The following is a 20,229-nucleotide window of genomic DNA, read 5'->3' as shown; positions in this document are numbered from 1 at the left end:
TCTTTTCAGGACCTTCTCTCCCCACCCCCCACCACCCCCCACCCCGCCCCTTTGTCTTTTTTTTTTTTTTTTTTGGTCTGGAGAAACTGCAAAGCGAGGTAAAAGCCATGCTAAATTCTCCTCAATGGACATGGAAGTAGCAATGTTTTGTCCCTAGCACTGACCTAATTCAAAGGCCCTGCGCTCCAAAGCACTTCTTGGTAAGTACCTGCAGTGGCCTTCACATGCTGGAATGGTTTCTACACACTCCGTATTACCAACCTCCTTTCCCAACACCTCTCACTCCACTGCCCATTATTTGGGTGAAAATGCTTCATTTCTATATTCACAAATGCATCACTGGATAAAATCTGTTGGTCACTATTTGGGGAGAATAAGAGCTTGAATGCACTGTCAAAATAATTTTTTTTTTCATTTGAAAAGTTTATAGACAAGGCAACTCAATAGAAAGAAGCGAGTCTCAGAAGCAGTCCTCTCTTGGAGGCCTGCTCTTTTCTGAAGAGGAAACAACTGGGGAGTGATTCTGAGGGAGAAGGGAGCTGGGGTGGGGGAGCTGGGAGGAGTGGAGGGAGGGGAAACTGTGGTTGGGATGTGTTGTATGAGAGAAGATTCTATTTTCATTTTTTTTTTAAGGGTGAAAAGAGAATTTCTCTCAAGATTAAAATAAAAGTTTACAGAGAAGCTAAGGTGTAGCTCACAGAGCACTTGCTTGAGCATGCATGAAGCCCTGGCTTCAATCAGCAATATGTAAAAGGGAACAGAGTGGCTGAAGGCTGTGATTCCAGCACTCAGCAAGTAGAGGAAGGAGGATCAGGAACTCCAAGTCATTCTTAGCCACCTAGTGAGTTCAAGGCCAGCTAAAGGAATGTAGCTCAGTGGAGGGGCATTGCCTAGAACACACATAGGCCTAGATTTGATCCCCAGAACGAAAAAAGAAACAAAGAGACAGAACAAAGAGAAAATAAAATAGGACATAGTATACATTAAGCTAACTGAAGCAGTTCTAAAACCTTCTAAACCTCCTCTTAAGGAAATTATTCAAATAAAATACTCTCTAAATTGTCCTGGCATGATGGTGGTGGCACATGCCTTTAATCCCAGCACTCAGGAGGCAGTGGCAGGCAGATCTCTGTGAGTTCAAGGCCAGCCTAGATTACATGGTAAGTTTCAGGACAAGCAAGGCTCTGTACAGAGATCCTGTCTCAAAAACAAAAAACAAAAAAAAAGAAAGGAAGGAAGGAAGGAAGAAAAGAAAAATAAAAGAAAGACCCTCTAAATCAATATATCCTTATTCTACCATTGTGTTGAATATAGTCTTTTCTAATAAACTGTCACTTAAAGACTATTCCCAGTGCTAAAAGGAAGCTTAACAGTCACCCAAGTCGTCAGGACTTTTTCCAGCTCCCAATGGCCACCTGGGATTCATCTCAGTTCTCTGATTCTGTTTCAAATCAGCTGCTCAAAGATACTATTGCTGTCAGCAGGCCCTCTGATTTATTTAACCCTTCCCCAAAGTAGGTCCCGAAATTCTCACACTTTAACCCCTACTTGTTAAGGCAGCAGCTCCCCTGCGGGGACTGACTCTCCCCTGCACTGGTAGGTGTCTGCAGAGGGCTCCAGGGCACCGCAGTAGCCTGGGAGAGGAGCCCACCCTTTGGTCCTACTGTTGGGCTTTATCCCCTCCACACACCATCTACGAAGTCTTCAACGGAGCCTCCCACTCCTCCTTCCAGAAAATCAGAACACGCGAATTCGTCAGAACTCAGCATATGCTTCTGTTTCACATTTGAGCAGTGCTATCATTTTGCTAATTTAATCAGCAGCAAGAAACACTGGTTCTAGCTCACCCTGGCCCACTTCTGTAACACCAACATCAGGAAGCTGAGGCAGGAGGCTGGCAAGTTCCCGGCCAGCCTGAGATACAGAGTGAGTGGGTGAGACACTGTTTCAAAAACAAAAAAAAAAGAAAAAACACTTACAGGATCTTTTTTTTTTTTTTTTAGTAGTTTTAATACATTGTGTGCAGGACTGGATAGGTGCCTGCAACACATACCACAGTGATATGTGAAGATCTGAGGGCAACTTTCTGTCGTCAGCTCTCTTTGTATCATGCAGGTTCCGGCGTCATCAGACTTGGCAACAAGGACTCTCTCCCACTGAATCAGTACAACATGGAAATACAGATTCAAAATAGAATAAAAGAAGGAAATTTAATAAGTCAGAAAGAGATGAGACTAACCAAAAAAAACTTTAGAAATAGATTATGGCAGTAGGGTCTAACGCAATCTCTCTCATTTCGTCTTCTAACGTATAGTTCAATCTGCTGTTCGATCTTAAAGTTCTATGCAAAGCAGAAGACCTGTGATGAGAGGTTAACATCTTGTCTTTCCCTGAGTAGCACGACAACCCATAGTAAAAATCAGAGATAAATAAAATCAGCTGAGTTTGAGAAATGATATAAGGCTCTTTAAGATTTATTCACAATCCCATCTTTCCCCTAGTCTGAGTTCAGTCCTAGAAAACATGGAATTGACCTCTTAGAATATCTCGACATTTTATTAGGCTTTTTGTGGTAATTTTAAATTCTTGTGCAGTGGCAAAAAAATAATAGAGATCCTCTTCTCCCTTATTCAGTTTCTCCAGTGCTGACTCAGGATCGCACCGCTAGGGTCCTGGCACTTACACAGTTAAGTACAAGCTGTTTTCTTTGTGACGAGGATCCTTCTGCTGTTCTTTTACGACCACACCCACTTCCCTTTCACCTCCTGTTCTTGGACTCTTGGTGGCCGCTAATCTTTCACTCATTTCTCAGATTTTGTTATTGCAATATTATTACATAATGTATGTGCAGGGAGATGGCACAGTGGTTAGAGCATGAGGACTGGAGTCAGGTCCCCAGACCCTCCCTAAATGAGCCCTACACCAAACTGGCTAGCAAGACTAGTCACCTCCAAGAGCTCTGAGTTTGACTGAGAGACCCTGACACCAAGAATACAGTAGAAGAACAACCAAGGATGATTCCAGGCATCAACCGTGGACCTCCCCATGTAACTGCACAACAATATACTTGCAAAACGTACATTATTAACTTCCACATTCACACCACACTCAGATGGAAATGGAGAAAAAAGCAAGAACCTTAAGTGGAACCTTTAGGGGTTGACATTTTTTTTTCCCCACCCAGTCTAGTTCTCTAAAGATTCCTTCAGGTTTTGCACATATCAATGATTTTGTAGCTCTAATTGTCAAGTAGTATTGGTATGGCTCCATCATGGCTGATAGTGGTTACTTAAATGTTAGTAGACTGGCTGATAGTTTATTTACCCAGTGAAGGACATCTGGGTTGTTTCCAGTTGTTGGCTATTGCGAATAAAGCTGTTATAAACATTCTGTGTGAACTTGAAGTACTTATTTATCTGGGACAAATGCTCAGAAGCACAATGTGAATTCTATGGTAGTCTATGGTTAGTTTAAAAAAAAAAAAAACCAAACTAAACTATCTTCCAGAGGATATCATAGCTTTATATCCCCACTTGCATTTTATAAGCAATCTACATTTTCATATTTGCTAGTATTCTAGTTTGTTGTGGTTAATTTTCAGCCAAATCCAGAGATCAAATTTGAGGCAAAAACTGGCAAGAGGAGTTTAATATTCAATTTTTGGTGTTATGTTAACAGTACTTAGACATTTTTTGTTTGTTTGTTTTCGAGACTGGGTTTCTCTGTGTAGCTTTGTGCCTTTCCTGGAACTCACTTGGTAGTCCAGACTGGCCTAGAACTCACAGAGATCCGCCTGTCTCTGCCTCCAGGGTGCTGGGATTAAAGGCATGTGCCACCACCGCCCGGCTAGACTTTCATTTTTAATGTTAGCTCCCTTTATTTTAAACTCCACAATGTATTTGGGCAAGTTACTTAACTCTGAAGCTCAGTTTCCTTAGATGTGAAATCTACTCCTCCATATCAAGAACTGTATTAAAAGGATAATGTGTAGGATATGATGTATGCTCAGTAAGTATGAATTCCCTCCCTTCACAGTTTGATTGTGTGTTGTTTTGGCTTTGTTCTGGGGATTGAACCCAGAGCCTCAGGCATGCTTGGCAAGGAGCACACCATTGACCTCACACTCTTATATAGTTGAACATACGTGTTTTCTTTTCATTCACTCCTCGCGTCTCTGGGAATCACCACTTCTTTACAGTTTTATTGCTATTTCTTCCTTCAGTTCAGCTGTTATTATTAAAAATGATTAACAAAACAGCATGAAATTATTTTCAAAAATTTTAACTCAGATTTTCTACTTACCGACTGTATGGACTCGGTCAACACCAATGACAGCTCATCTCCAACTTGGTCTTTAGAATAGAATCAGACAGACCTGCCTTTGAGATCAAAAGATGAAGAGTTCAAGTGAGAAATTATGTGAATAATTTGTCAATGGTGAATAATGATAGCACCATGTAAAAACAGAAAATGACAAGATACAGAAATCATATCCAACATAACTAAAGGTCTTGTTCACTTTGCCAGAGAACTTCAAGTTAGAGAAATGGCAGGAAGCAGAATGACCTCTGAGTCCATCATAATGGTGCCCAAAGCATGAAATATCAGAAATTCCCTCTTGCATTTGTTTTACTATCAAAAAATCAGAAATTGGACACTGATATCAAATATAACCATTGGCACTAACAGACTCAGGTAGTCCGTCCTATGTCAGCAGATGCTCTGGGCACATAAGGTCTCATCTGAAAAGAGATGACCACAAAATGGGTTTCCAGTGGCTTCTCTTTTTCTTTCTTCCTTTCTTCCTTCCTTCCTTTCTTATTTTTGGGAAAGAGAAAGGGTTAATATGGCTCAAAGTCCCAGGTTACAGCCCATCACTCCAGAGCAGTCAAGGAAGAACCTCAAAGAGTCACACATCACATCCAGCCAAGAGCCAAGAGAATAAATGCATCCTTTCTTGCCTGTTTCTTCTCAGTTTTCTCTATTTTCACACAGGGCCCCTGCCTAGGGAATGGTGTCACCCTCCATGGTTTGAGTCAATTAACAACCAGCAGCCCCCTACAGATATGGCCATGATTTAATCTCATGTAGGTAATCCCTCCATGGAGGAAAGACTACCTTCTCAGGTGATTTTTAGGTAGTTGTGTCAGGTTGACAGTTAAAACTAAGGCAGACACGTGGCAAGTACTTTACAGACGAATCCATCTCCCCAGTCCATCATCCTGCCTTATAATTACTACAGTACTACCATAAATTTTCATATCAGGGAGTATTGATCTTTCTTTCTCTCTCTTTTTTTTTTAATTTGGCCTTCCAAATGTTGAGATTACAGGTATGTCTTTTTTATTGTTATTTCAAAAAAAAATTTGCAGTGGCTTCTTAAGTGCAGAGAGTGTAGTGTGCTACGGTCATCTGCCTCAATTATGTAGAAGTAGATTATATAACCCAAACCTTCATCATGAATAAAGGTCTTAAAGGGATTCCTTCAAAGATCCTCCCAGGTAATACCATGCAAAGAATGTGGGCAGAAACTATCTACAAAGGACAGCAGAAGGGACTGTGTCCCCTCCTAGTTAAGAGCTTGAGCCAGCCATAAAACAAGGCAGGAACTCACCATGTCAGTCTAACCATGCAGTTTTCAACAGACAAGACCAAAATTTTCCCTAAAATACTTAAGTCTACCACCTGAGTCTTCTTTATCTTAGTCCCTGTTTATTTTTGCATGGGCTTATTATGTATATTATGTATCAGTAAAAGTGCTTAAAAATGATTTTTCTTTCAAATAAAATTTATTATTGAGGAGGCTTGATAAAAGCAAATAAAGAAAACCATTCCCACCAGGCAGTGGTGGTACATGGCTTTAATCCCAGTGCTCCGGAGGCAGAGCCAGGCGGATCTCTGTGAGTTCGAGGCCAGCCTGGTCTACTGAGCAAGTTCCAGGACAGCTAAGGCTACACTGAGAAACTCTGTCTCAAAAACCAAAAAAAAGAAAAGGATGGAAGGAAGGAAGGAAGGAAGGAGGGAGGGAGGGAGGGAGGGAGGGAGGGAGGGAGGGAGGGAGGAAGGGAGGAAAGAAAGAAAGAAAGAAAGAAAGAAAGAAAGAAAGAAAGAAGGAAGGAAGGAAGGAAGGAAGGAAGGAAGGAAGGAAGGAAAGAAGGAAAGAAGGAAAGAAGGAAAGAAGGAAAGAAGGAAAGAAAGAAGGAAAAGAAAAGAAAAAAGGAAACCATTCTTTCCTGGGGTATTTTATTTATTTCCCCCAGCAAACCTTTGTGTCAGGCCACAGTAGAGCATAGTCACACTCTTGAAGACAACACAGGGATGAATGTCACAGGGCGGTTGCCCCTCAGCGTCTCTCTTTACCCCTTGTTGGTTTGAGGCCGGGTCATACAGCCATAGGCTGGCCTTGAACTCACACTGGCCCTCTTGCCTCAGCTTTGTGAGTTGCTGGGATTCTGAGCATGCTCCACTACAGTCAGTTCCCATATCATTCTTGCACCTCTGAAGACACCAGAAACTTCCTTTCACCCTTCCTGCTTGGGGGCTGGAAACCAACGCAGGCCCCTCGCAGAGAGCTTGTGAGGCGTGTGAACTGTCAACGTCCTCGTGTTCTGTGGCCCATCAGGGAAGCCGCCGTGGCCTGCCACTCACTGTAGAGCCACTCGGAAGGAAATGGCTGGTGTGTCTTAAGTACTTAGTGTGCACCAGACGCTCCAAGATCCCCGGGTAAATATTCTCACTAATGCTCCTGACATAATGACTGCAATTCTTATCCATCTTTTACAGATGTAATCACTGAGGCAGAGAATGGCTACCTGATTTTTCCAAGATCATACGGTTAATAGCTGTTATCGGGATTCAAATTATTGACGCTAACCTATTCCCTGAGACCTGTTCTTCATCACAGTGCTCTCCTGCTTGACAAGCATAGCAGTAGCCTCGCCAGGTATCGCTGAGACTTGCCTTTTAACAACAAAATGAATTTTTGTAAGACAGGTTGCAGCCCAATTGTGACTTTTGTTTCAAAATAATTGTCAGAATACATCCCTGACCTTGACCTAAATATCAAAAATAAATTGGAATCATATTTTCAGGAATTTTGTTCTCACAAACAGATTTTGAAAAAAAAAGTGTCTTATCAATTCTTTAAGTCCCTTCTAACACTAAGTGGAGCCAAGATGTATGTACACACGAACGTACATACAGCTTCTTACTTCTCCCACAATTTAAATGGCTACCATTCTAACATAATGAGAAAGAGACAGTATGTGACCCAGTTATTTCCAAGTATCAGAGTTATTGATGAGAAAAAAAAAGACAGGAGAGCTGAGAGCTGAGAAAACTTGTCAATCACTAATCGTTAATGAAGCTAAATTAGTGCCATGTGATATTAAGATGTTTAAGCTGAGAAAAGCCCAGTGAATTACAGCACCCATCCCCTCCTCATTCTGGAACTTTCTAATAAAATACAAGTAGAACTGTGGGGGCAGGGAGAGAAATGAAAATGTCTGTAGAAAAGCACTTCTGGGGGCAGGCTCCCTAACATGATTATATGTTCTTAGCTGTGCAAATTAAGGACTCAAATTTCTCTCCTTAGATGCCCCCATCATGAATACCAAAGTCATGATTTTAAATGCAGTATAATTTACAAAGCGCAATCAACACCAGACAGAGTTAAATGTTACTTTGTTACTGTGACTATTTTTAGCTTTGATAACCCCTCATGTTTATCTCTGCAAGGAGCAAGTGGCTTTAGGGGTGATGTTAAATATCGCTTTATCCAAAAAGAGAAAAAATTCAACAGTGAAACATCTAAGCAGCGCAATAGCCCAAGATGATGCGTACATTTTGTAATAAAGCAAAAATACCTCCTTGATTAGATTCTGTAATTTCATGAGTGACATCATCTTTACTTGAATAACACAAGATGCATAGAACCTAACAATGTTCGGGAAAGTAGAAAGAATTACCAGGAATGTAAGAAGACAGCTTCCTCATTTATTTGTCCCGGATTAATAACAATTAAACGGCCTGATTTCTCCCAGATAAAGCTTTGTCACATTTTGCTCAGCAATTCGGAGTTTATAGAAATCTTCTCCCAGATACGGTTTTTTTTTAATCAGTACTTTATAACACCTAACATACCGTGCACTGGGCTAGAAAGAATGGTGGTAACATCTTTTGATGTTCTTATATTTCATCATCATGTTTAAAATCACAGTAACAGCATTTGCATATATACAAGAGTGTGCATACATTTCCTTGATTGGGTTTCTTCACCCACTGGGGGTGGAGAAACAATTTTAAAAATCACTGCATTGAGGAAAACAGCCATCTTGGCTGGGGCTTCTCAGCTGCCTGTTTAGGGGCAAAGACAGAGCTCATCCAAGCAAACTTTCTTTTTCATGTCTCACTCTTCTGTATCCTTCCTGTCTCCTTTATTATGCACCTCACCAAGCCTTCGAAACTGTAGCTGGGAAGGCACTTGCTCATTTTTTTTTTTTCTGACTTCACATTTAACAGAATTTTTGTTTTTAGCTGCATCACAAGCAATCTCTTTCAGGGGTTGTGGTGGGGTGGGACGTGCAGAGACGTGTTCTGTGAGCTTCTGTAAAGGGTGAGCAGTCTGTCCAGTGTACCTTCTGTTTGTCACTCAGTAGGAATAAAGAATCCTGTTACCTACAAAAGTATTAGGAAAGTGCTCCCAGCTGAAAGCATTTACCCAATTCCAATTGTTCGAAAGTCTAAAATGCTAAGGAAGATACTCTTCCAGGAGCTACTGTTTAAAACAGTGCAATCCCTGTTCAGAGTGAAATCTTGGTATTTAGAAATCTGAGTTAGTTTTTAAAATAATAACTGTGTATCCAAAAAGGCATTCCAAAGAAGCATTCTTATGCCAAGCATATGTTTTTAATTTTAATAGCATTGGCTTACCTAAGTAAATATGTAGACCCTAATAATTGTGCCTTACATGTTGATAGTTTTGAATATTATTTTTGTTTTAGCTTGCAAAAAGATTGCTGAATAATAATGTAGAAAATGCAGTATCTGTCAGTATCAAATTGCTGTGGTTTATTGGAATTGCAAAATACTGTAGTTAAAAAAAAGTTGTGTTGAAAACTAATAATTGAAAACTGCCCTGATTTTAAAAGAAATGAATATAGCCATATCCTTATAGGATAATGTCAAATAGAAAGAAATCATGTTCCCATACAATTGTGTTTGTTGGCATTTATGTGAGAATAATAATGCCTTACGGTTATTTTCATAGTTGTTCACTTAACGTGGGATTAACTTCAACATCTTCATAATTATCTGAGATCACCCAATTGAAAGTGGTATGGTAAAAACATGTTAATGGTTACGACACCCTCGCCATCTTAATACCAAACAGATTAACACACATGAAAGTAATAGTATAATTTGGACGTGGAATAATATGCCAGACCAATTCTTATGAAATGGTACCCTTTCTAACTACTGCTTCCTATTCCTTGGGATATTAATGCGATCCGTTGCCTGGACAATGATATAGGAAACATGCCTGGGTACATGTGACTCTGTAGACTTCAGATATGGTTCTTCCACTTTGTCACTGCAGAATTTATGAAGCCAACAGTCCTGAGATTTGCCTTAGTTAAGACTCATAGCATACTACATTGAAGGTATAATCTAGCTGGGATCATAAACTGAAAAGGAAAAAAATGTTTTTAATTGTGGGGAAAAAAAGATTGCTTATTGGCCATAGTGGCTGTGAGTTTAGTTTATGATCAACCAACAAAAAGAGACTGCACCTTACACATTCTTAAATAATATGGTTCATGTCAGTATAGAAGCCAGAGTCACATACAAATCTTCTCTTCCTCAACTTCCCCTACTGCAAAAACCGCATGAAAGGAAAACAGCCGTCTGTTTGCAAAGTGATATGAAGTCATAACTACTCAAGTCACACCCGTCTTTCTTGAAGCCATATAACGAGTGGACCTTGCATCCAAGACCTCACTATTTAATAATCCTTGTTACACGTGATAAACATCAGAATGGCGCGTGAAATCTCGAAATGCAGGTGTCTCCCCGGCAGGGATGGAAGTTGACAGTGCCTTCCAGTTCCAGCCGTGCTGGAAAAGGGGGAGTGGAGGGATTTAAATCATGTTGTTTCCACTTATGCAGGGAGAATCCATAAAAAGAGATTTATTATTGTATTTTCTGTTTGAAATGTAATATTTGGTATTTTTCTACTCCAAAAGTGCTCCTCGGTATAGAGCAGAGTAAATATTACAATTGCGCCTCACCAGCAGCCAAGATTTAATTGTCTGTGAAATATAGGGCTTAGTGACTGACTTAACTACCGTTCTGCGGACACAAACGAGGCTCCCAGCACCGGCGGGAAAGCACTCGGAGGCTACCCCAGAAAGAAAGAAAAGCGAGCTAGAGGCCCCCAGCCACATGTGTGGAAAAGCCTCTCCTAGGACCATGGGGCTTGGTTCTTACAGCAGATTTAAAGTAACTATGTACAAAAAAAAAAAAAAAAATCAAACAAGAACAGCTAGGGCAAATACTACCCGCCACGCTAGCGAGCAGTTTAACAGCGAGGAAGCAGAGGAAAATCCAGAACCGCTAACCCTGTCCTGTGCTTTAGAAAACGTTAGGAGGAGAGGAGAGAGGGGAAGAGCAGCTGGGGACCGAAAGGGAGCTGAAGACACAACGCTGGCTTCCATGTGTGGATTCTACGTTATATTATTGTTGCATACACTTCGGTTGCCCAGCCAGGAACCTAGAAAGCCGGTGTTTACCCCCACCCTGCGCGCCCTTTGCACAGGGGTCTAGGCTAGGGCTCCACCAAGCCCTAGCAACCGACCGGGCCACCCCTGTCCGCGCCACCCCACCCCCACCCCCCGCCTCTCCCAGCACTGGCTCCAGGGTCGCTTCCTCCAGCGGGCTCTCGGGGTGCAGAGGAATCAGCGGACCGCAGCAAATTTGCCCCGGTGGCACCAGAGGCACAAGCCAAGCCCCGTAATTGCAAAGCAAACAAGGCTGAAACGGTGGATTCGCCTCCATCGTGACAAGATCTACGCTTTTGCCGCCAATTTGTTTGTGCAGCTCTATTTCAGGGCACTTGATTGAGGAAATGTTGAAAATAGCGGTGAGGGTTTCCCTAATGAGACCGGGGGTGGGGGGGGGGCGGGGGGGGGGGGAGAGCGGTGGCCTTCCCTCAGCACCAGGGGCTCGGAGGTGAGCAAGAGAGGCAGCCGGGTTAACCCCTTCCTGCCCGCATCAGGCGAAAAGTTCTCGGAGACACCTAGGGGGAAGGTGCGGGTCCACGGTTCCCAGCAGCCTTCTTTCCCGGCCTGAATGTGGTGAACTCGCCTCCTGCTGCGGGTCCCACAGAGGGGCATGGGGATCGAATGAGAATGTGGCCAGAATAGAAGGGAAGAGACCCAGCACTGGTCGCAGGGCCTGGACCACAGGAGATCTATCTGTAAGCCCCTAACAGCTTCTGCTGCTCCCGCTGCCCCGGCGCTGCCGGGGAGCATTGAGCATTGAGGATGCAGCGACCTCCCCCAGACCACGACTTTTGCTGCTCAAGGCCAACGAAGCAGGATAAAGCGGGTCGGAGAGACCAGACGCCCAAAGTTAGGCCGCACCGGAAAGGCGCACTTGGCCCGCCGACGCCCAAGGCTGTCGGGCTGGATCTTTCTTTGGGCAGCTAGATCCAGAGGGGAATTTAAAATAAAACTAAACAATTAAATAAAAATTAGCAAATAAAATAAAATAAACGAAGATGCAGGGGGAAATACGTGAATAATTAATTGAGCTCAGCCTGGTATCAGACAACTCTCTTGAGGGTGCCTTGGTCTGTTTAACCCAGCTCTCAGCCTCCAGTTCTGTTTCCTTTCCACCATTCTTTCAACGGAGAGAGAAACTAACTAAGGTACCAAACACTGACCACCGCGATGAAGAGTTGAGGCGGCCTTGGCTACCTCTGACTCTTGAGTTTGGGGTACTTGGAATGGGTACCAGAGAAGCCAAGCCAGGATGGTCCTGCAGCCTCCAAGCCAGATTGATCTGGAAGACACTTTCCCCAGTGCCCGCAAAGGCTTGAGGGTGAAGGTGTCTGCTCCTTCATAAATGACTTCCAAGTCGCATCCCAGCTCTAATGGCCTTCAAAATAGAATAAAAACCTGATTGCAATTAGAATGTCCAGGTTTCTCTAAATCGCCTTCCCACCAGCTGGTTGGGGGCATCTTTTTGTGTGAAGCATTCGTTGTGTTTTTAGAGGACGCGAGAAGAGAAGGCTGTGTCATGTGAGAACTGCGTGTATGCATGCACGACCCCACCAGAAATTAGTTAAGGGAATGGGAGGCTTGGTGTGGGTACAGAAGGAAAACCTATCATCGGAAGTCCTCCTGTGAAGTGGGAGCACCCAGGAAGGCCTGAGAGACAGCAATGGAGTGTGGATTCTTCGCCAGCTTGGGAAGGTGGGCCATATTTGTCAAAGTGGTTGGCAAGTTAAGGGGTGCCAGACCCACATTTGGCGACAATGTGAGGGTCTGTCTACCGCCAGCATCCATCTCACGCTCCCCTTGTAACTTGGAGAATGGCGGGTTGATCCAGTGCAGAGCCAAAATTCCAACCCGGCTTAACACTGAAAGCCCCAGTTTTGGAAGTTGGTTGGCTTTGACCAGCTCGGTAAGCTCTATCCAAGAGAACTGTCGAGGGCAGAGACAGTAACACGACACTAGGGGCGCTCTCACCAGAGAGCCTGACTGCTCCAGCCCTTCAGTCCCGGCTCTTTTCCCTGGGGTCTAATCTGAGATGTACCTTGGCCAATCTGAAGTTTCTGTCTGAAGTCACACTCTGCTGTAGAGGGCAAAAGAAAATCCCCCAGGAGGTGAAGAAGGCTGGTTTCGTTGTTCTTGCTGAAGAATCGGCTATGCCTTCTGTCAGGGGAGAAAAAAAAAAAAAAAAAAAAAAGCACCAGTCACACGGATTTAGTGAAGTATCCAAACAGCATTCTAAATGGAATTCTGTTTTCCTGTATGCAAATAATTGCTTCGTTTGAAGTTGGATGCTTTGCAAGAAAAATGCAGTTCCACTTTTTAATTCCTCGAGTTTGGGGCCTGTGTTGACTTAAATGAGCACTCACACAAGTATTAAAAAGAAAACCATTCTCTTTTGGAAAATGGAACAAAGTAGTGCTTCTCCAATCAGAGTGCAGATACATAATCTGTAACAACAAATTTGCCTCCTGGTGCTGCGTATTTCCAGCAAGCATCCTGACTTCTCTGTTTATATTATAACTTTGCTGCCTGCAATTATTTTTATTTTAATTTTCTGTCACTTTAACAGAAACCAGATCCTTTCCTTTTAATGTTTTGTACACAACATGTTCATTTTGATAAGATGTTCTTTCCTATCCTCTTTTAGCTTGCCTTCCCTTGTTTAGAGTTCTGTATCAGAAGTTTCTAATATTTCTCCCTCTTCTTTTTTAAGAATTTGTCCCTGTCTTGCTTTATTTGTTTGTGTGAAATTTAGTTTGAAAGGAGATCAGAGAGAGCAGGAGGGGTTTGTAATAAGAGAATGACCGAATGACCCAAAGGCTGATTATCTATCATTAACTGGAGACTCGGTGTACCCAAATTACCAGGAAGACCTCAGTCTGCCGGATCCTTACCCAGCCAGAAAGGCAACCGTGGAATGCACACACTAAAAAAGACTTGAGACATTGCAAGTGAGGACGTTGCTTAAACATATTTTCTTAAAGGAATTCTCCTTCAAAACTCAGCTTCAGTTGAAGGAATAAATCACTACATTGTAACATGTTTTGTACAGGTAAAAACCGGTACTCGGAGACTAACTTTAAAATTTTTTGCAAGTAACTCTCTTGTATTGTTTCATTAGAACCAAAATTGCAGGTAATTGTCTAAGCGCCAGAGAATATTGAGAAATCAAGACAGGCTGCTTTTGATCTGCTCAACCGAAGGCTTGTAAAAATCGAAGTTTGCCATTAATATTGACAATAAAAGTGTTTCTTTTTGTTAACCTGAAACCTAACCATCCTGGCTCAAGTCCCTTGTCTATAAGCAAAGACTGTAGAAGAATGCAGAAAAGGCTTGGAAGGAACTGTCAGAGTTAAAGAAATCCATCTATGTGGTTCTGCAAATGAAGCCACATTGTGGAGACTTCCCAGAAATGCCCCCAACATGGCAGTTAGAACTGGAAAGGAGCAGGACTCAAGTCACAAGAAAATTCTTCAGTCCCACAAATGAAGCCCCACATGTTAAGCAGCCATTTCATTTCTATTTTATTCTGAACCCCAGACTGTATTGCATGTCAGCTATCCATTGCTGGCTAGTTCCAAGGGGTGTGAACGTAAAATCACACTTACATTCTCATCTGAATTCTGAATGGTTTCTTTACAGCTTGGAAGAAAAGAATTCTCTTTATCGTTCATTTTTATTTTATTATTGTGTTGTTTTGTGGGTTTTTGTTGTTGTTAAGTGCTGGGAGTGAAAGCCAGGGTGGGTCTACCCCTCAAGTATATGTCCAGCTCTAAAATATTTCTATGGGTATGCAGTTCTTTGAGTGTGTTGTATAAATCCTAAGGGACAGATTGTCTTGTAACACTTTTATTCTAAACCCAGTATTTTACTACAAAGTAGCAAAGATCAGATTTATCATACTTCTTGAGACTACTATAATAACAACTCAAATGTTATATATAATGTTATTATATATAATGCTATCTTTTTGCAATGCCTGTTCACAGCACATTTTATGTTGCCTTTAGTCTAAATGAGTATTTTTAATTTACAGATACCTATCAAAGTGCCAAATCCTTCTTCATCAATGAGAACTCTCCACAGCAGCAACCTATCTTCCCGTTAACACAAGAATGTAGTCATGGGTTATTGGAGAAAATAGAAGATCTACTGCTGAGGTTTTTCATACAGAACTTAAGGATGAATTAGTGCCTCATTCTTCCACAAGTCTCTGGTTCAATGACAGGGACACATAATGTATAAACCCCCAACACTTCTGGAGAGTAAGTTATGGGGGAAGAAAGAAGGGAAGGGGGAAGAGGAAGGACCAGAGAAAATAAGGGGAGAAATGTCCAGGCACTTAGCAAGTCCTGGCTCTCCGGTCTGCTAGACACAACTGAACTGAAGAGTTCATTTTTTAAACTCATCCTCACCATAGTCACCCCTGCCTTTGAACCAGCCCCTCCCTCCTCCATCTGCAAAGATCTGTTTTGAATGGAGAACAGGGAGGGAAGGGGGTCTACTCTCCAAATGCCCCACCCTCCCCCAAAATCCAAGAAGAAATTGTTCAGAAGAAAATAAAACCACATGAGAGTCAAGGGCACCTTTTTCTGTCCTTTTTTTTTTTTTTAAACAGACATAAAAGTTCAATCGTCTGGATTCCCTACTTTGTGGATTTCTACTTTGAAACATTGTTGCCATGCCTGTAGACGACTACCACAAAAGGAAAAGACCAAAGCCCTATCAGAGGGAGACCTTTGCTGCCACTCACCCCGTAGGCCTTGTTCTGGATGTCCTAAAACATGGTGGGACTAAGTGGCTAACAAGTAATATGACACAGTGCCCCCCACTAGAGAAAGGCCTGCCGGGCAACCAGAGTGTGGCCGAAACTTGTCTTTGGAGCAGGTGAGGCAGAGGTTACATCTTCCATAACAGGTTCATTTTCCCCATCGCTTTCTGGGTTTGCTATCTCTTTTGGATTCTTAGCACATTTCTGGAGTTCACCTTGTTACAGATATTTAAAGGAATGTGCACAGTCAATGCTCTGCTACTTCAGTTAGAAAAGGAAGGCTAAGAAGGGGCTTGAAAGATGATGAAAGGAATTGAGCCATAATTCCTGTAAATATAAAATGTGTGTTTATGGCCTTCTGGCCTGCTTCTTTTCAGGTCCAGTTTATTTTGAGCACTCGTGAGCAAAGCACAAGATACAAAATTGCCCTTGCCTTTGAAATAATAAATACCCTGAAAAGATCTGTATTTCCCCTAAAAAGAGACTGGAGTTTAAAAAAATATTTAGTTTAAACAGAGCTTAAAAGTAGTATCTCACAGGGGCAAAATGTTTGCAAGGAGGTCCCCAGTCTTTTTTTCCCCTTCCTCTTCTCTCTCTCTTTGATTTCTTTTCCAGAGAAAGAAAGTTGGTAGTAAAAGAAAAGAGACAAGTGACATGGACACAAAATAAATGTTTAAAACCAGCCTTGTTTGTTTGGATGAAAGAAGATGTAACGTGTAACACTGCAGATACACTGTGAGCATCAGAGAAGGCTATGGACGCAGAATCTCCAACACTACCATGAATCTGGGCTGCCTTCCTCTGACGGTGTGCAGACCCAGGACCACTCAGCCCTCAGCCTCCCAGGAGAGAGATGACCCTCTGTGGGGTTCCCCACACACACCTCCTGGCACCCAGATTGGCCCACAACCAGCATCATCACAGTACCTTCGTCTTTGGGGATTCTAAATGTGTACCCTAAGGGAGCCATTCACCAGAGGCCTTACTAGTACAGCCCAAGAGTAAGGGAGCAAGCAGACATCTAAGCTGGAAACTATGCACCTGCCTTCTCCTATCTTCTCCCTGACCACCAGTGCCAACTCTCCCCCCCCACCCCCGCCGCCCCATCACATCCATCTCAGGACCACCCCTGCCTGGGGACAGGCCATATAAAATAGGGACAAATTTAAAATAGCATCTTAGCTTGGTAGTTTTGCAAAGCAGCAAGCTAACCCAGCATTCCAAGATTCCTGGAAGTAAAATGTGTCAAAAAAGACACTAAAAAGAAAAAGGTGAGCAAACCAATTAAGGACACAGCTCAGTTAGTTAGAGCCAGCCAGCTACCACTAAAACTTGCCCATTTGTCCTCTCTCTGGCTACCTCCAGACTGCCATTCTAAGGGTCCAGTCTCTGGGTTTGGGTTTCTGAGATACATGAAGCTTCAGACCTCTGGATTGTACTTCTTAACCGATAATGGTGCTGTCAGTAAGGAAAGATGGTCAGATTAGCGTCTTTTAAGGACCCCTTTCTGCCCCATGTTGTCCGTTTCTTTTATCACTTGTGACGAAGCTATCTGAAGCCATGCATCCGTACCCCTACTTTTTGATGTTGTTATTGGTTTCAATTTAAAAAGCATAAAAAGGGACTAAAAGTAGCAAGTTCTGGTCCCTAGCTTCTGGGACTACTGGGGAACAGATAGCTTATCCATCCCTAGCCCTATATTTCTCTGGATTCTTCTTCTATCTTCCAGCCCCCTAAAAGTCTACGTCCTAAGGCAGCCAAGAATTTCCCTTCCCTCATTGTTTTTTATCTGTTGCCGGCCACAGTGCAATCATCTAACTTAGTCTACCTGTTCCCAAGGCCTACATGTTTGTATAAACAGACTTTTTTTTTAATGTATCAAATGTCAGAGGATTGAACTACCAGTATTTACTGGTTCAGGATACCCTTCTGGTGAAAATGTAAACAGAATCCTCCACCACACTACCCCTATTCTTTCGGTGAAGAAGTGGTTCTTTAGAAAACTCTCTCTGTACCCCAAACTACAGACCACAGACCCACCCAAGCTGGGAAGCAGAGCTGTGTGTAGGTCATTATTTGTTCTGCTACCAAAAGCAAGCCTCTGGGCTACCCAGCAAGACTGGCTCCAGCTTTTTCCCATTCAGGATTTGTTCTCTGTCTTAAGACCGTCTACTGGGGGCTGTCGAGGGAAACTGACCCCTTATGGACAGAAGATAGGCCACAGTCTTTGAGTTTTCCCTTTCTCCGCCACCTAGCTCCATACGTCTACATTTTAAAGACTATCACTCTGCAGTAGCCAGCAAGGTCTCAGCCAGGAGACCATGGGAGCAACCAGTTGGGAGACCTCCAACTCCTGTCGATCTGGCCTTCCAGACAGAACAACAGTCAGCCAGACTCGGGGGTCAAGGAAAGGGCTGTCCACGAGGAGTCCTTAGGCTGGGGTTCTCTTTGATGTCTGGAACCAGTCTGCCCCTGCTTCCAAAGAGCGATGCCCCAGGTGGAGTCACTGGTGTGCCCTCTGCTTGCCTAGTGAGGTCCAAGGCCAGCCCTCGACTTGATCAAATCTACAGCCTACAGGCTCTCTGTTACACACGCTGTTGCACACCGACCTCCATCATGCAGGTAAGCAGAGGGAATCTTCACACACGCTCGGCCTCTCCCAGAGTCTGCGGCCAAGGCCGCACGCAGGGTGATTTTGGCTTCTTCCACTGACCGCCTCCACCCGCGCTGCTAGGGGTCTGCCTGGGTGCCCCGCGGCCAGCTCACTTACAAGTAGAGATCCATTTTCCGTTCTAATGCGTTCAAGATCGCCAAGGCAAGCAGTCTAAACATCCACGAGCCGTCCTCCTCGCCTGCCTCTTAAACAGCCGTTTAATGGCTCCCCTCCGATAACTAAACCTGCTTTCCACAGATGCCCGCTTTTATGGGGGAGGCAGGAATGCAGAGATATATTTATATGTTTGTTCATAAAAACTAGAAAATAAGCTCCGAACACGCTGTAAAAACTATTCAGTTACTTACCAAACAGGCTAGTTAAACCAGCGGAACACGGGTACTCGCCACACCACAGATTCGAGAAATCGAGGTGCCCCACTTTGAAAACCTCCAAAGTCTGTGTTTGGGGTAGCTGCACCAGAAGAATATGCAAATGAATGCCTTTACAGACTGAAGTCCCCAGCCACCGTCGCTGCAAGTTCTCACTAGAACCCGAGTCATCCAATTCAGTTCCTAAGCAAAAAGGCCACTGAAATTTTTCCAACGTGTGCCGGGTCCAAGAAACGCTGAGTACCAGCCTGGTCAGAGAGACTCGGCTGCTCCCAACCGCACCTTAATGGGGATCCGTACCGCCGCCTCCAGACTCTTGTCGCCACCACACCGCCCCCCCCCCCGCGCCCCCATCCTTCCCCGGTCCAGCACAAGACCACTATGAGAGGCTGCCTGCTCAGTTTTGTGCCTCAGTTACCTACAAAAAAACACTTAGAAAGAGCATTATCCGCGTTCCTTCTCTTCACCCCACCCTTGTAACCAGAAAAGAAAGTGAAATAATACTGTACCTGGTTTGAGATTCTTCAATATTGGGGGGGGGGGGGGGTGTTTTAATAGTGAAGCATCTGTTAAACACTTGCCTTAACCTATGGCTGATAAAAAGTTTTTTTTAACCCTGCCCCCCCCCGTTTTAATTATCTTATGGTTATGAGTGGACAACCAATCCTAGAAGAGGACCTCGGCAATTAGCAACGTGAACATCAAAAAGTTTTATTGCGGAGAGCGCGAGGCGCCGCCCCCGCCGCCCCGGGATTGGCGTGAGGAGCCTCTGACGACATATATTAACCCGAGCGGCCCTAAAGATGTAGCTGTACATGGAGATCTTGCTGGGAAAATCGGCTTGCTCCCCTCACCGCGTCCAGCCCAGGAGAACCGCCGCCACCACTACCCGGGAGCTCCCACGGCCACTGTGCACACCCCTCCGAGAGCCCAGTCGCCGCTTCCCAGCACCGAGGCGCCTTCAGGGGCCCCAGATTCTTGTCGCGAGAGGAGAGGATCTTAAGAAAATGGATGCGCTGAGACCTCTCTGCAAAGCCTCCAAGAGAGCCTGAGAGGAGCGAGGACCGACACGTTACTCGCAGCTTTAAAAACAAATCACACTCAAGGACCACAACAACAACCAAAAAAAAAAAAAAAATTGTATTAAAACAATAAGCGCCCAAGAACCCAGATCGGGCTGGTGGGGGAGGGGAAGGGGCAGGAAGGGGAGGGTCGCACCGAGGTAGCTCCACGCTGAGCAGCGACCCCGCCGCCTCCCGGCATCGCCGGGCCGGCTCTTCCAGCCCCGGCTCGGACTCGCCCGGGATTCCAGGTCAGCTTCGGAGGAGTCAGGAGTCGGGGTGCCCCGGCATCTGCGGGACAGCCTCGCCGGAGCCAGCCGGCACTTTTGCATGAGCACCGGAGCGCTCTGCCCAGACGCTGCAGCCGGGAAAGCGGGAGCCGGCGCGCGGGCTGTAGAGCCGGGCAGGCAGCGGCGGCGCCGGCGCCGGCGGCGGCGGGCAGGGGCGCACCGTGCCGGGACCAGCTCGCCGCGCCCCATGGGGAGCCGGCGGCCGCGGCGCAGCTGAGGCGGGCCCGGTGGGCCAGGCGCGGGCCCCGGGCTGCAGCGGCCCCCTGTGCGGCTGCCGGGCGGGC

The 20,229-nt window shown here is 44.5% G+C and overlaps 1 long non-coding RNA gene across 4 annotated transcripts; it reads right to left on the bottom strand.

Moving 5' to 3' along the window:
* Positions 1 to 1,985: 1,985 nt before the first annotated feature.
* LOC107401557 (uncharacterized) lies at positions 1,986 to 20,114 on the bottom strand. 4 transcript variants are annotated; one of them, XR_001578416.3, is made up of 5 exons: positions 19,104 to 20,114; positions 18,571 to 18,676; positions 12,820 to 12,938; positions 4,303 to 4,379; positions 1,986 to 2,156 (listed from the first exon to the last, which is right to left on the bottom strand). It is a non-coding gene; the product is annotated as an uncharacterized LOC107401557 (long non-coding RNA). The 4 variants fall into 4 exon arrangements; XR_006064864.2 differs by lacking the exon at positions 19,104 to 20,114 and adding an exon at positions 19,017 to 19,035; XR_006064863.2 differs by lacking the exon at positions 19,104 to 20,114 and adding an exon at positions 19,013 to 19,031.
* Positions 20,115 to 20,229: the final 115 nt, after the last annotated feature.

The sequence above is a fragment of the Peromyscus maniculatus genome, chromosome 17, assembly GCF_049852395.1.
Source record: "Peromyscus maniculatus bairdii isolate BWxNUB_F1_BW_parent chromosome 17, HU_Pman_BW_mat_3.1, whole genome shotgun sequence".
NCBI lineage: Eukaryota > Metazoa > Chordata > Mammalia > Rodentia > Cricetidae > Peromyscus > Peromyscus maniculatus.
Note: the sequence above shows the minus strand (reverse complement) of the source record. Positions and strands in the feature narration are given on the sequence as shown.